Here is a 15,833-nt window from a genome sequence, read left to right on the forward strand (position 1 = left end):
CCTCTTTTTATTTTATATATATATATTTTTAATCTTTCACATTCCACTCTTCCTCTGACAAAATGAGCTTTGGTTTGAGGATATTCCCACAAAAAATATACACCGTAGTTGAATACAACCATCTCTGATGTTTTCACCTTGTAAGATACTGTCAGGGGTTAAAATGGTATAGCAAAATATCACAGTTCTCAGCATGACTTTGTGTCTGATGCTGGCACAAAATGGTCATGAAACAAGGAGCTTGCTCAGGGGAGCAACACCAGAGCTCCTCACCTGAGCAAGCACTGGCAGCGCTCAAGCCCTGCCTTTGCAGTAGGTACAGGGTTTTTGAAGGCTTTTCTTTAAAGAGCTTAGTAAAATTGAAAAATTACGCAGCCCATTGCTTAGCTGTTTCTCACAGGCTCAGCTAGCATATCATTTCTGTACCAGAGTTCACCACTACGCAGGCTCTTCCCCTGAAGAGGCTGGGCAATCTTCAGCGCCGTGCAGCACTCAGAAGTGGCGCTCAGACTGTAAATATTATATGCTGCTGCAAGAACATTTGAATGGTAATACTCAAGCAATTACTTTCCTTTCAAGATCATTAAACACAAATCTGACTTGTATTTTAATAGGACTGCCAATGTATTTAATGGGGGGCAGTAAAGGGTAGTTTTTTTCTAATGGATGAATGTTTATATTATTATCCACTCTGAGAGACCACATTAGGAGGAGACTGGATAACACTCATGTGTTTTGCCTCAGTCCTTTTCACCCACTATTCAATTTTTTTTTTCTCAGTTCTGCATCTTACAGTCTTATGGCAAAACAGCATCTACAATAAACCCACCACCACATTCTGAGGATTCGACAAAAAAGACCGCATACACTCATGCTGCAAAGAATTTGCAATCTGCACTTCCCTTATGGCCGTTAAGATTTTAGAGCAACCCAGCGTTTGGCAAGCTGACAGGTTCAGACAGGGACAATGCTATTCAGCTGCTGGACGTGTGCTGCATGGTCCAGAGCAATGCCAGCCTCCCCGTGCCACCCCGCAAGCACCTCCCCAGCATGCTTGGAGCAGCGCCCAGCAGGGCCCATGGTTGTTTCCACCTCCACGTCCATTCCCACCCACGCTCAGGCTCCTGAGAAGACTGGGCATTGGCATGAGGTGCACAGAGGGCAGTTGGGCTGTGTTGGTTTTCCTTCCCACTTGCACATGTGCCATAAACGTGCTTTCCTTTGATGCTAACTTCAGGGAAGGTTTAGCACGTACTTCAGAGCCAATGCAGCTCCATCCATGCACTGGGTGATGGCATTCTCTGTGCTCTGCATCCAAGGATGAGGAACGCCTTTCTGTAAGGTCAGTGCTTCCTCATCAGTCTGTAATTCATCCATGGAGGTTTGCTGTTTGAAGCTGCACGCCCTGAAATAGGCGAGAATGTGCAAGGGAACCACCTGTATCTTCACTGCCATGCATCTGGGTGATGTCTCCTGGTAGGCAGGTGTGGGCAGTAGTTACTGAATCAGGAAGAATTTGGTAGAAGTATGTAAGTCTTCATTGTAAGCACTACAATAAAAATACATCAGGAAGGTGGCTCTAAATCCAGAACTCACAGAAAGAAGTCCAGGAGTTAAAGGAGAAAGCAAGGGAGAAGGCTTTATTTGCTTTGCATTCTAGTGAACAGCAGCAAAGGCCAGCCAAGAACTGCTACAGGACTTGTTACGTGGCAATAAATGGAGCAATAAGGGTAGGAGCTTCAAATCTTACCCTTCGAGGTACAACACAACACAGTGGAGGCAGCAAAGGCACCACACAGTCACAGGGGCAGACAGATACGTGCAGAGCACCATATGTAACAGGGTACGAACACACAACATGCTCAGAGCTGAGAGCTCTCCCAGACGTGTATGGCTCGCCCACCTCCTATGAGAGGCACTCCAAACGTCATAGCTGCTGCGGCTGGGACAATTATTATAGAAAACTGTTGACATTTTCTGGGTTAAGGATGGTTATCTAGAATTCATGGATAATTTAGTCCTTTTGGCTTGCAGAAATAGTTTGATATGCTCTTTAAATAAGCATAGAGAGAGACTGATGTGTGATGTTTGTGGGTTCAGATGTTCTGAAAAGTGACATTCCTGTATGGCAGAGAATAAGGCTTAAAAGGGGGTATTATTTATAAAAGCACCAGCATGCACAGGCACTGTTTATTTACCATTTAAATGCCTCATTTCTGTTCTGGCTGTCTGTGCTATAATTTGCACAGGCACTTAAACTTGAGTATAAATAAATGCAAAGAAGTAGTGTTTATGCAGGGCTAAGATGAGGAAATCAAGCACTAAGAGATGGAGGCCACTCCTGCGCCATCGGCTCAGCCATCTTACCCACCTTCGACTTCTGCTGAGGTCTCCTTCAGCAACAAGTACGAAGCCATCCACGCTGGCACCTGAAGAGCTTGGTCAGGATATCAGCACTGAAGATGTGGCTGAGATTCAGCATCTGGGCAGGCAGCAGGAGCCAAGCCCCGGGCAGCATCTCATCCCTCTCCCATACATGCGGGACAGATTTACAATGGCAGAGGACAGGAAGATGCCTCTAACTTACTGCACCTATTAAAAGGGTGGAGAAGTTGCATCTTTTTCATTATGTCACAGCAAACCTCTGCCTTGAGGTCGTGCAAACAGGAGGAGAGACAGGTGTAAGGACAGGTTATGCTATTTACTTGCCACGTCTGCTTGGTCGCAGCCGACAGGGAAGGAGCCCTCACTGAGTTGTCCTCTTCCATCACTCTGGCCGTGATGACTTTTATGGCCCAGCCGTGCCACCTCCTGCCTTTGGGAAATGCAAACCTGCTGGCAGTACGCTGCAGGCATGGTGGCAGTGACCTGCCTGCTGGGCAGCAGGAGCCACTTGCGCTGATCAGGGAGCACGCGGCCTCCCCAGTGATTCCCCACGGAGCATCACCAGGCTGAACGAGCACCCACGGGGTGTGAGGAGCAAGCAGGGGAGCAGGGTGTGCACCAACGTCTGGCAGGGCAGTTTCAGAGATGCTTCTGTGCTCGGGATAAGCCATGATTTGCAAGTCCCATCTTCTCTTGTTTCTGTTTTGATTGCATCACGGGGCAAAGCCTGCAACCAGGAAGCTGTTCAATGCCAACTGTGTTGCAGATATGCATTGCTCTCATGGCTCGGGTCCTGCCCACACAACAGCAACCTGAAAGCTGAGCCCGTCAGCCCTTGGCCAGTTCCAGCTGTCACATTTGCCAGGTATCAGAGAAGGAAAGACAAGTTGTCCTTAATGATCAACAGGAAATATCAGGTTATTATTCCTCTCATGCTCCCCTAACAACTCTCGAGCTTTGCCCACAGCAGCGCATTTGTTCTCAGTCATATTTTGATTTACTAACGGGTAGCTTTAGGAACAGCCCCCATCATTACTGACAGCCATGGTAAGTAGCCTATTGACTTCAGGAGGAGGGGAATTTCACCCCTTCTACGCGCATGTGTGCATGTGAGTGTCTTTTGAAAAGCACCAGGCATACATTAATGCTAATAAGTAAGACCGCTGTTCCTTTGCGTGTGTCTGATAGGCAGCAGGCAGAGTGTGAACCGCTCTATGTATCAATTAAGTGAAAAATAAATAATAGGGATAAAGTAATATCTTTAACAGTGTATTCACTGGCACATACATATTTATTAGATAGCATATATAATTCTGCTCATATCATTGTTTATGTTCATCATGAAGCCTCAGAGTCATTTATGGTATCATGGTTTAAATTATGAAAGTCAGATGCAGTAGCGTGGCCATATTCCTCAAAGCAGGCTTGTTGAGAAAGCTTTGCCTTTTATTTTTGATTTCACTTAAATATTTGATGCATTATTGGTGCACGTCTTGCATAGAGCTCTAGGCTTTTTTCCAACCTAATGGAATAAAATCAATTTCTAGACTTTTTTTAGACTGCCAGTTTTAATGCAACTTCATCCTAGTTGTCCGATCTTTAAATACGAGCCAAATGGAGGCAGAGGGAGGAGGGTTCGTTTGATGAAGGTGTAATGTGTGGGTGAGGTGAATCAGGAAACAGAGCAAAAGCATGTGCAATTTGCTGGATATATCAGTAGCAAGGGAACTGTCTCCTAAACATGGTTAAATATGTAAACTCTGCCTAGGGAAAATATTTATTTATCTAGATTGATGGCAATCACAGTGAAAAGCATTCAAGATAAGTGGCTCTTTAGCCAACTTTAATTTGTTGATGGATGGATTGATGGGAGGATGGTCAAAGGAATGACAACATAACTCTCTGTAATGGAGATATCCTGTCTGCTGGAGTTTGCAGTACCATTTTGTCTAATTATTACTGATCCATCAATGAGAAAACTTTGCTCCCAGTGAGACAAGTTGTCATTCCTTTTCTTTAAATGAAAATATGAGGAGGTAAAATCAAGAATAATTAGAGCAAAGGATGATGACATCTTCTGCAGTCAGAAATACAAAAAAAAAAAAACACCCACAACACTCCCTATTGCTTAAAGATACTTTACTATATTAATTGAAATAGTTGTGCATTCTATTACGTGGTTTGTACGGAGCAGATGGCCCATTTCACAAATTAAGCCTCGTCTTTTTACATTGCTTCAACAAAATAATGGTGAATGAACACTGCTATTGCAAACCCAAGTTCAAACTTTGTAGCATCAGCATGTGCTACACTTTTCTTGTGCAAGTTAGTGGGAAAGCAAGGAAATCAATCAGAGGTAACTGCTTGTAAAACATCCCGAGGAACCACAGAAATATTCTCCTGGAATTAACGCATGTATTGCAAAAGCAAAACCTGCCAATCAGCAGTACAAACTGATGTCTCAATTTTTCTGATCTGTCTGAAGTACGCCTGCTCTGGCCCTAGCAATAAAAGAGCAAATACCAGTAGCTGCTGCCCTAGCCAGAGGGGCAGCTGTCCCCAGCATCAGAAGAGCAGCCCCAAGTTTGCCCCAAGCTGACACAGCTAACACTTGTTTTCAAGGGGTGAAGAGCCCGCGATGTCTGTAAAATCAGTTTCCTTTTAGGTTGGATCACCAAAATTTGAGGTATTCTAAATCAGTGTTGTTGTTGGAAATTGCATCTGCAATGGAGCTTGTTTTATGGGAGTGACTGCATGAGAAATGGGTGCTGGTGTCAGCTCACACCTCAGTGGACACCATCACCGCGACAGGAGCCTCCACACAGATACCTGCCACCAGCAGCAAGTCGGCACCACCCTGAGACCTACTGCTGCTTGCAAACTCCACCGTGCTGACACTGCTGGAGGGGGCTGGCAAACATCAGGGAATAACCAGGAGCCCTCAGGCTGCTCTCCTCACGAGCACAGCACTGCAGGGGAACCGTGGGCACGACCCGATCCAGAGCACTTGGGCACGGTTTGGATCGGCCCCAGCTACATGACAAGCACATATGCTGCTGCTGGAAATTTTATGTGGAAAAAAACTAGCTTAGATCGTAGTTTATAGTTCTTTTCAGCAGGACTGCATGAAGCTAATGACACAGAAAGCCATTTGGGTTAAACTGTGAAACTGAAAGATGCAGCACCTGCTTTTATGCTTCACGTGTTACTAAAAATACTTCTTCCTTTCTAAAATGCAACCTGAATGACAATACAAAAGAAAACTCTACAGTGACATTGGTGACATTATTAAGGTGAGGTTCATCAGTGTCCCTGCTCAAGGAAAAATGAAAACATTATATGAGAAACAGAAAACATCATTATGCCACTTCTTAAAACCTTGGTGCATCCATTCTGAGGTAATTCATTGCACTCCTGGTCTCTCCATGTAAAAAAGGGGGTAGCAATAGGTTTTTGACAAGAGAGATGAGGATGATCTGAAGTATGGAAGTGCTTCCATATGAGGAGAAGCTAAACAGCATCTATTTATTCTGAAAAAGAGACTCCTGAGGGGAGAAACATGGCAAAGAGGTGTGGAGGAGGCAAATCGAGACACGAAGTGCTTCAACAGACAGCTGAGAGGGGATTCGAAACAAAGAGAAGTGCCCAATGCAACCGAAATCCAGCATTTCAGGGGAAGGTGTGGAAGCCAGACGTAGGCAATGGTTCGAGCAGAGGGTTACACTGACTGCCTCGGGGCTGGGCCACCCAGCCCAGCTGCAGGCACTGCTCCCACCTGAGCCTGGGGCTGGCCACGTCACCTCGGGCTGTGGGTACGCAGACACCCACCCCACAGGGCACGGGGACACCCTGGGGTGCCTTCAGGGTGTGCCGCCGGGATGTCCTTTTTGTCATGGGTGAAGCTCACGCTATTCGAATATCACATTCATTCCTTAGCAGCTCCCCTCTCTGCTCCTCGAATCAAACAAAAAGCCCTGACTCAAGCAAAAATTTTACCAGTGAAAAGGGAGCATTGCCAGAGACTATGAACCCCTGTAGAGATTTTACTTTTGCTATTGATTTTATGCGTGAGATGCTTAGCGACTCTGATAATATCTGACAGTATAAGAAGCCAGAGAGAGAATAGAAAGGTTAATACAGTAACAATGTCACCAGGAGAACTGGCAAAATTTTGGGAAATTGAGGCTTTAAATTCGACTGAAATACCTCATTGTTTATCAAGCTGAGAAATGTTTTGACAAACAAAATCCTCCTCCTGTTGAGGAGTTTTAATTTTTTCTCATTACTTCTGAGAGAAGGATACGCAATATAAAATGGGATATAACAGAGAGCTATAAATGCTTCGGAAAGGGAAAAATGGAAATGGCAGAAATCTAAGTGGTGAAGTGAGGCATGCACAGTGAAGGTACTTATATTTCTTATCATGCTAACAGCTCGCTATGCAACTTACTGCACATTGGTATCATGGCACCTTCTAGAATGTTAAAAAAAAAACTTATTCAAAAATAGCTTTTCAGTAACGATGTCTCTGAATAACAGCACTGCTCCTCTGGGTCAACACAAACCAGAAGGCATGGGCACAGGGGAAAACGTAACCTCATCTTCTCTGAGGCCTCAGAAGATGTGTGGCCAGCCCTGCCGTTTCCCACAGAGCTGCTCTACCAAGCAAGGCTGCTCTCTGAACACATCCACCCACCCCAAAAAAAATAAATAAAAAAATGGAGCCAAATGTTGTCTAGAAGAATGTTCCTTTCAAGGGTAAATTGCTTTTAAAAATAAATAGAAGTTCAGCGGTCCCTCAGTTTGGTGGCCATCCTGGGGGTAACAGTTCGGATGTTTCTGGATGGAGGAAGGACTTGAATTCATGTTAGTCACTTCCTGGGTAAGTGCTCTTGTATCAAGAGTCTTCAATATGAAGCTTAATAAGCTGATGTATTTTAAAAGTGCAGACCTGGACAGCTAAGCTCTCAAGTCTGAGCAGGATCCCAGCCCGTGTGGTTCAGCTGCTTACTGCCAGGACCTCAATAGGGGCAATGCAGGTTTTAGGATTTGCCCTTCTGGGCAGCCTGTTCCACCCCATGCACAGTCCAGAGAGCACGGATCTCACACTGGGCTTTACACTCATGCACGCCTGGCCCTGCAAAACAAGGAGGCAATGAGTCTGGCCTGTACCAGACTGCCTCTGCACCAAAGCTTTCCCCAGATATGCCCGGTTTGGGGCATTTGAACTATACGTTGGAAATACTTATTCATAAAAATATAGTGCTTACTATACAATTACTTGAGGATAGTGTGTCAAGAGACTAAAATGTCTTTCACTTCAGTTCACTTACTCCAGCAAGTCTTCCCCCTGTAACTGTAACCCACTCTGCTATGAGGGAACGTGCTATAGCTACTGCAGAGCTAGAGAACCAAAAAATACACATCCGAAGCGACAGCATGAAAAAAGTGAATGGGGGTGAAATATAATTAGCTGAGGCACGGACAAGTAGGTAAGTCTCCACAGTCATAATTTATGTGGGATATTGTTATAGTTATTACCATGCAATTTAACAAGAATACACCAGAGCAATTTTCATATCTTAAAACATGCAGATGCACTCACATATATATGAGAAAAGTCTCAGAACTCAAATCATCCAAAATAATCAAGAAAGTTATTATCATAAACAGCACAATTAACACAGGGATCACAAGGGATGAGTCTCCATTTCTGACAATCTTAAGAGAAAATGAAAGCATTATTAAAACTTTAGTGTGGAAATGGTAGCTACATTCACATCCCTGTGCACATCACCAGCGCTCTTCATTCTCTCTAAGTCCCTCCTCTACTGCTTCTTTGCCAGTTCCAGATGAAAAAAAATGAATAAATTTGGGATCTCCTAGACCATCAGAGGATGTACCTGGTACTGAAAAATGCCCAGACTGACCTTGCCATTTTAAATTTTTGTTTTTTTGTTTGTTGTTGCTGTTTTTTTGAAGTAGATAGGAAAAGTCTTTGATTACTATAGTTGATGAGGAGAAAGTATGGCCACTGGGCTCAAGCTTCTGGAGATTTAAATCTATAAAAAGAAAAACGCTGCTTTATGAAGGTCTGTTCTGCCATCCATAATTTACAGGCTTCTTTCTAATGTTGCTGTCAATATGGTATTGCTCTCATCAGCTGTATAAATTCTTTCTACCAGTAACACGGAACACAGTGCTACCATTTCAACAAAAGGAGCCGTTCATCATTTCAATTCTCACTTAAATTGCTGAAGATTATCCACTGCCCATTAGATTTCAACAATATCCAAATGTAAGCTGTTCTAATCATATGCTAAAATATAAGAGCTACCAAGTCTCAGAACCGGCTGAAAAAAATAATCTGTCACTCTTACGCTGATCAAGTTTCTACATCAGAAGTTTCTTTCTTTCTTTCTTTCTTTCTTTCTTTCTTTCTTTCTTTCTTTCTTTCTTTCTTTCTTTCTTTCTTTCTTTCTTTCTTTCCTTTCTTTCTTTCTTTCTTTCTTTCTTTCTTTCTTTCTTTCTTTCTTTCTTTCTTTCTTTCTTTCTTTCTTTTCTTTCTTTCTTTCTTTCTTTCTTTCTTTCTTTCTTTCTTTCTTTCTTTCTTTCTTTCTTTCTTTCTTTCTTTCTTTCTTTCTCTCCTTCTCTCTCTCTCTCTCTCTCTCTCTCTCTCTCTCTTCCTTCCTTCCTTTCCTTTCCTTCTTTTGTGTTTTTCTTTTTTCCCCCATCTTTATGTACTTACGTTTGCCCAGTGTGCATTCAATTTTAGTACATAACAGGACGCTCATAGTTGCCCACCTAAGGTGAATAGTTTGTGTAAACACGTGTTTCAATATAGCATACACAGTTTAGAAAGGATTGTCTTTTCTTGAGGCATGAGGATAAGCTAGATGAACTCCTGAGGTTTTAGTGTTGTCTTTAAAAATCTGTTTCTCATGTTTAAAAATGTTGTCCCAGATTTAGAAAGGGAGCGTTTAAGATAGAGGCAAAAAGTACTGCAGCTGTCAGTGCCATTTCTGGCATTTCTTGATCACAAAAATCATTCTCTGTTTCTTGGTCATGTACTCAAATAACAGCAAAATGAACCTCCAGATAATGCGCATTAGTGATTTTGTAATTTTCATTTTGAGCCTAGAGGTGAGTTTGGAGCCTCCCTGAGTTAGCCCAGCGAGCCTCATTACACCATATCTGCCTTCCCAGCAAACGTCTCTGCACTTAAAACAAGAGCCCAATAAAACCCAATAAAACTCCTCTAAATTAAGGTTTATGCGTGTTTGTTTAGATCCATATTTTATATGCATTGGATAAAGAAAGCCCATTATACTATTCCAGAGTTTTTTCTTTTGTTTTGTTTTCCTTTTTTTTTTTTTTTCTTTTTATCTAATACTGTGCCAGTCCATGTCTGTAAAAATCTTCTTCACCCTGTTTGCTGAATCATGCCTGGAATCCATATTAGAAGTCAAGTGTAAAAAAAAAAAAAAATAGGAGGGAAAGCTGTGCTACAGGCAGCTGTTGTTGCCAATGCCCTTTCTTTCTCAGAAATAAAAGTCACACAAAAACTTAAAATCTTGCTAGTCCTCTACTCCTTACTGTCAACATTACCTTCCTTCAGATGTGTAAAAGGGCAAATCTTTTCCTAGCAACAGCATTAACCTATTCACAAGGTTTTGAAAATAGGCTTTCTGTCTTTCCCATAGCTGACAACACATTGTGCTGTTCCTACATGCCTGTGGTTTAGTGTGTTGTGCTCTCTCTTTAGCATTAGGACCAATTTCACAGTAGTTCCAAAAAGAGCAGAGAAGCAGTAAGGCTTGACACTTGCTGGAGCATTTGTCCTGCTCTAATCAAAGCACCAAATAACAGAGCAAGGGAAGAGCTATTGATAGCACTTTGGAGGCAAATGCTACAAATACATGGCTACAACAGGAAGTTTTATAAACCCCTATTAATTTGAATATGTGGGAATATTCTAATACAATTGCAAGTTAATAATTAGATTGCTCAATGACAAGGCACTTACTCTTGTCTCAGTAAGAATCATGGTCACACTCCTTAATTCTTCACGAAGCTCCTTGAATGTGAAGCAAAACAGGTGAGCACAATCACATATGGAAGATCTACAATTTGTTTTATATACAAAAAATAAATACAAAGCTAAACGTGTTTTGTATCAGCACCTAAAATGTTTCATCCATGTGTTGTTCTAACTTCTGGACCAAATCTAGTTCTATTCGTTTTTCACAGACCACCAACTCAATAACCTTATTTGCCTTCGTCACTGTGAAGCACCAACAAATTTGTCTGCGCCTCCCAACACACTCCCAGCTAGGGAGCTGAGGCCAGTGTCTAGTGGCACCATTTCCCTCCCTTATTAGCAATGCGCAAGGCATATTTTCAGTTAATTGGGTTTCAGGAGCCACGAGCTCCTGTCTCTGGCTGAACAGCACTAACTTCATCACACTTGCTGATGAAGACCTATTGCCATATACTGCCTGCTGAAGGCCTAACCAGGCACTCGCCAAAAATGTTGTATTCAAATGACAGGCAATTTCAAAAGGGAGTGGGCCTTCTTTAAAATGTGTATCTAGACCCACCAGTAATCTGGGTGTTTTATAATAACGCTACTAATATTTAGTGAGCTACTAACATGTCTGGAATCCATTGACGTTTCTCATTCAAGACACAGGTGAAACCTAAGGATATATATTTGGTGATGTATCAATACTGAAATGAAATGAAAAAAAGAAACCCTGTGTGATTTTTGCAATATTGTTTGTCAGTTAAGAGTTAGGTGTCCTATTGAAACTGTTCACAACAATTCTTCTTTCAGAAGTTATCAAAGGAAGTCTCCAGACAGCTTGAATTTTGTTTTGTGTTGTTTTGTTTTTCCAAAAGAGAGAAAAGTTTCTGCTCATCCTATGGATCTCCTTGCCAGCAGATGTTGTGGGTTTAGAAAGTTTACATATATTTAAGAGCAGAATGAACAAGAACTTGAAAGAGCCCTATTGAGAGCACTTAGACAAATTGCATTAGACTCGGGGGAGCACTTGAATCAAAACCAGTCTCCAGGAGGAAAGTAATGTCAAGTAGAAGCATCATATATGCATACCCTGCTCCTACTCTACCCCAGGCACTTGTTAGGGCCACTGCTGGAGACAGGATGCTGAGATAAGCCTTGCTCTGAACCTTTATGGCTGCTCCTGTGTTCCAGTGAAGTCTTATTAAAAGTGCTGTTGGCATGAAAGCCATGCTGGGTGGGAAGCATGTGCTTAGCAGTTCATTTCTTAAAGACTTTTTACTGCTTTTCCCTGCTTCATTTACCTCTCAAATCTTTATGTACAAAGCAATACATTTCTAGTGATATATAAATGGTTGTTCTGCTAGATTTTAGATGGATTACATCTCAGGTGCTTCAGACAACATTGAGGTGAGAGGGCTTCCCTTATACTTCCATGATACACCTGAGAAAGCGGTGACACATCCAGAGCAATTTCTCTGCCTTGCAGTTCTTTCCACACACACATCATCAAACCTTATTTGTTTTATTACTTATTGTGTGTTGTCTTTACTTTTCACTACTGTGAAGTTATGTAAGGTGATTAATGCTCTCTGACTGTATAATGTCTTCCTTTGATTTGTGAAAAAATAATTAGAGAAGAAAGAAACCGCCCTTAGAAAAAAAAAACGTGAGACCAGATGGAAAGGTATGTCTTGGGCGTGGGAATGTTTACACAGTAGTTTTGGGGAAGCAAGCATTTGGTGGTTTTGCTCTCATCCTCTGCTTGTTCAGGGATGACCTCAGTGAACAGGGCCTCTTCTTAATTGTCAGAAAAACTTAGGAGAAGTGCACTGCACTTCTTGGCCAGCAGATTCACCTGAGTTAAACTTCTCCAAAACTTCTGACCAGCCAGGGAACTTCTTCCCCATAGCTGTAGCATTTATCAGAGGGTTTGGTTCAGTTTCAGAGGACAAATCATCGGACTGACATCTCCACACCCAGGTGGGAGTGAAATCCAGACCAACCTCTGCCAAAATAATAACAATAATAAACAGAGATATGTTGACTAATACTTGCACACAACCACTTCCTCCACCAAAGAAAGAGGAAGCGGAGAGTTTCAGAAAACAAAAACAACAAAACACAACCTATTGGCACTTACAACTGCCACCTTGCAGTGGGGGCTTCATACTTCAGAAGTACAGATTTAGGACTATACACCCTAGGACAGACCCAAGAATCACTTTGCCCTTTTCCAAGAGATTTGGGATAGCATTAGCAAGCATGAGGGGCTGTGAGGTTGTGCAGCACTCACTGTTCGAAGAGCTGGACTAGGGCCTGAGCTTAAACATAAGGAATTACTTGACTCAGTGTGAATGTGTGAATCAGAAATAAGATTGACAGCTCAGAAATGTTCTAACTTTATTTGCTAGAAAACTTTTCCTCCGAGAAACTAGAAAGTTTTCGAATTATTTCCAGTAAATGTCTGGGGGCACTAGAAATCTCAAAAAGAAATCTCACCCGTTCCTGCAGGTTTTCCTGCTAATTTTCAAGATCCAAGGCTCATGGCCTGATTGAGATCAGATCTCAGGCTTTTGGCTGGAGACATTTTAGAGCTGGAACCTGTTCTATACAGCTCTGAAAAAGCATCAAGCTGAGTTCTGACATGTCATAAAATATTTACCTCTAACCTGGGAACTTGTGTAGCAACTGAAACAGAATTAAAAGAAAAAGACCCAATTGTTATGGTGTGGTTATACATATAAATTCTCCTTCACTCTTGTGTTTCACTATCGAATCTCAATTTTGTTACGTCATATTGGTTTCATTAATGACAAAGAAAAATAGTAAAACAAACAAAAAACAAAAGACCTAGGAGCTATACTTCAGGTCTAACTTCATTCTTCAGCAAAACCAGGGTGCTCAGGAGGTCAATTCCTTTCAGTCTTACAACACTCATTAGTTCACAATCCAAATGATCTATACTACCTCATTTAAATGCAAGTGATGAGAATTTTAAGTCTTGGGTAAGAAAAATCTCAAGATTGTCAACTATGAGATTTATCTGTCTACTTTCCTGAAGATTCTGTAGCTTTTCCTGACTTTAAAATCCATATACTTGTGACATCAAGAATAACATGAGATTTCAGAAGCTTTTCAGCATTTGCTGGTAGAGAGAACCAGTAGGGAGACAAATCTAGTACCGATTATCTGTAATTAATATATTAATATTTCAAATGGCTACTTAATTTAGTGGCTAGTTGTGGTAGAGACCACAGGGAGGTTTTTTGTTTGTTTGTTTGTTTGTTTTTCACAAAGAAAACGTGCTCTCAGAATCTCATTTCATTTCACAAAAAGCAAGGGAGTAAGTACCCAGCACCAGGGATGAGTAAGCAGTGTCACATTAGGCACGCTTCACTGGCCTGCGAGGGATGGGAAGTTCACCCATACAGCAGCTCATCAGCCCAGACTTACCTCCACCTGGCTCAGTGTCTGCTCACTGTGGATTCCCACCGTGTTGTCTTCTACCCCCTCGGTGAGCATGGCCATGTCAGACAAGTGGATAGCAACTATTGCTACCTCTTCAAGGAAGATGTCTCTTGGTTCATCTTAGAAAGGTACTTCAGGTGTGCTTGTGATGTAAGCCATAACTCAAACTGGTAAATTCTATTCAGTTCCATCAGACACGCCAGTGAGTTTTTCCAGGTCTATGATGGCTCAGGCAAATTTCCTAACTATATGTTTCTTCTTGATGGGGAGTTGTTGGCCAAGAGCTGGTGAGTGAGCAGCGCACTCTGTCTAGGATAAATGGATGTTTCTTCGTTGCCCAGGTAGGAATGCAGATGTTAGAGGGCTGTTAGGATAAGGCCTGGCGATGCAGACACAATTAGCGGACGTTGCACCTGCCAGACCCGCAGCAGTTATTAATATTGCTTAGGAAAAAAGGGTCGCAAACAGAGATGTCAGACTCTGAGACTCCTTAAAAAAATTATGCTGTCAGCAAAAGGCCAAGCAGACCCCTGAGATGGGAGAGCATGCCAGGAGGTTCCTTTTGCTGGGAATGCAGAGTTTTCCCCGTGGGGATTGGGGGCTGGCAGCTGCACACCTGCCTCCCTCTGCTTCCCAAGTGCCTCCCCAGATGGGAGCGTTTGCTGGAGACAGCCCACGCTGCTCTGAGCAGTTTCCTGAGCCCTGTGGCTGCTGTCATGGGAAGGAACAGTATGTGAAACATGGCATCGTTTCATCTCACTAAAAGGAAGCAGATAGCACAATGGATAAAATAATGTTCACGGTCCCCATGTGTAGCTGGATACTGGTGTTTAAAAGCATTGCTTGAATACAGCAGACCAGCAGTAAGTACACAGAGAGGAGTTTTTAAATGCTTCCAAATAGCACCGCAAAAAAATCCCTGCATTTCCCCTCAGTTTTCACAGTATCCATCATCGTGATACAGAAGTAATTGATGTAGTGCCCTGCTCCGACGACCTTCTTGCTCTTGAAGCAATTCGGCTGTTCTGCACTCTGAATGTTCACTTGGGCACTGAAGGTCCAAGTAGCACTGTAAAGGAAAAGAGCTTTGGTGAAATTTCACAACGTAAGACAAGACAGAAGCCCTGGAGCCACAGGATTTCCCATACTTGATTTCTAATGAATGCTCTTGGGCAGCTGCAGCCTCTGCAGTGGGCAGTGAAGGTGAGGGACCTGAGAGGGGGCTCTGCCCCCCAGGCCTCCAGCGCTGCTGCACAGCCTGTTGCTCAGGGGTAGCCCCTGGGGTGTCTTCTCATGCCTGCTCCTCTCCGTGGCCAGCTGCCCTGTTTGGGGCTGTAGGCAGAACTGCTGGGGTTCCAGTGCCTCCTTCAAATAAGGTTCTTCAGGCTTTTCTTTCTTGTCCGTGGAAAGAACAGGGAGCACTCACTTTAAAGCATGCTAAGAGCAGGTGATGAGGCTGTGACATTTTTTCAGTCACAAAGCAATTAAAGCACCCAAGAGAACACGGGTACTTGGGGTCCCCTTAGCAGCCCGAGGATAACATTCATTTGAAGTTAAGTCCTGAAAACAAACCAACAGATAAATCATCCCAGGAGTGAGACCACTGTCTGGGTTTCCTCCAGGCCTCTAACGAGCACACCAGTGGTAAGTCTCACTCATGCATCTCTCTGACCCAGTAAGGTCTGAGTCACATTCGGGAAAGTGGAAAGTTGAAAGCCATTATAAACATCCCCTGATCTGTAATATAGGATGAGCTGGAATATTCACTACAATATGAAATTAGAAGTTTACTATTTTCTCCTGCTTCCACAGCCCATTCTCTCGTCTTGTTTCCTAGAAATGTTTCTTTGGATTCTCAGATTGAGAATCACCACAGCCAGCCACACTGGGAGTTCACTCAGAGTGTTCACTGAAACACCTCAGCTGCCTAAACTTCAGCGAGCTTTTCGCAGCA

General features: G+C 42.8%; 1 long non-coding RNA gene across 3 annotated transcripts in view; it reads right to left on the reverse strand.

Annotated features, from left to right (window-relative positions):
• Positions 1-25: 25 nt before the first annotated feature.
• The window catches only part of LOC137857896 (uncharacterized), a 193,512-nt gene continuing 177,704 nt past the window's right edge, over positions 26-15,833 (reverse strand). For all 3 annotated transcript variants that reach the window (XR_011097361.1, XR_011097363.1, XR_011097362.1), the window contains one exon: positions 26-14,948. This is a non-coding gene — a long non-coding RNA (uncharacterized lncRNA). The remainder of the gene's footprint in view (positions 14,949-15,833) is intronic.

Source organism: Anas acuta, chromosome 5 (genome assembly GCF_963932015.1).
Source record: "Anas acuta chromosome 5, bAnaAcu1.1, whole genome shotgun sequence".
Taxonomy (NCBI): Eukaryota; Metazoa; Chordata; class Aves; order Anseriformes; family Anatidae; genus Anas; species Anas acuta.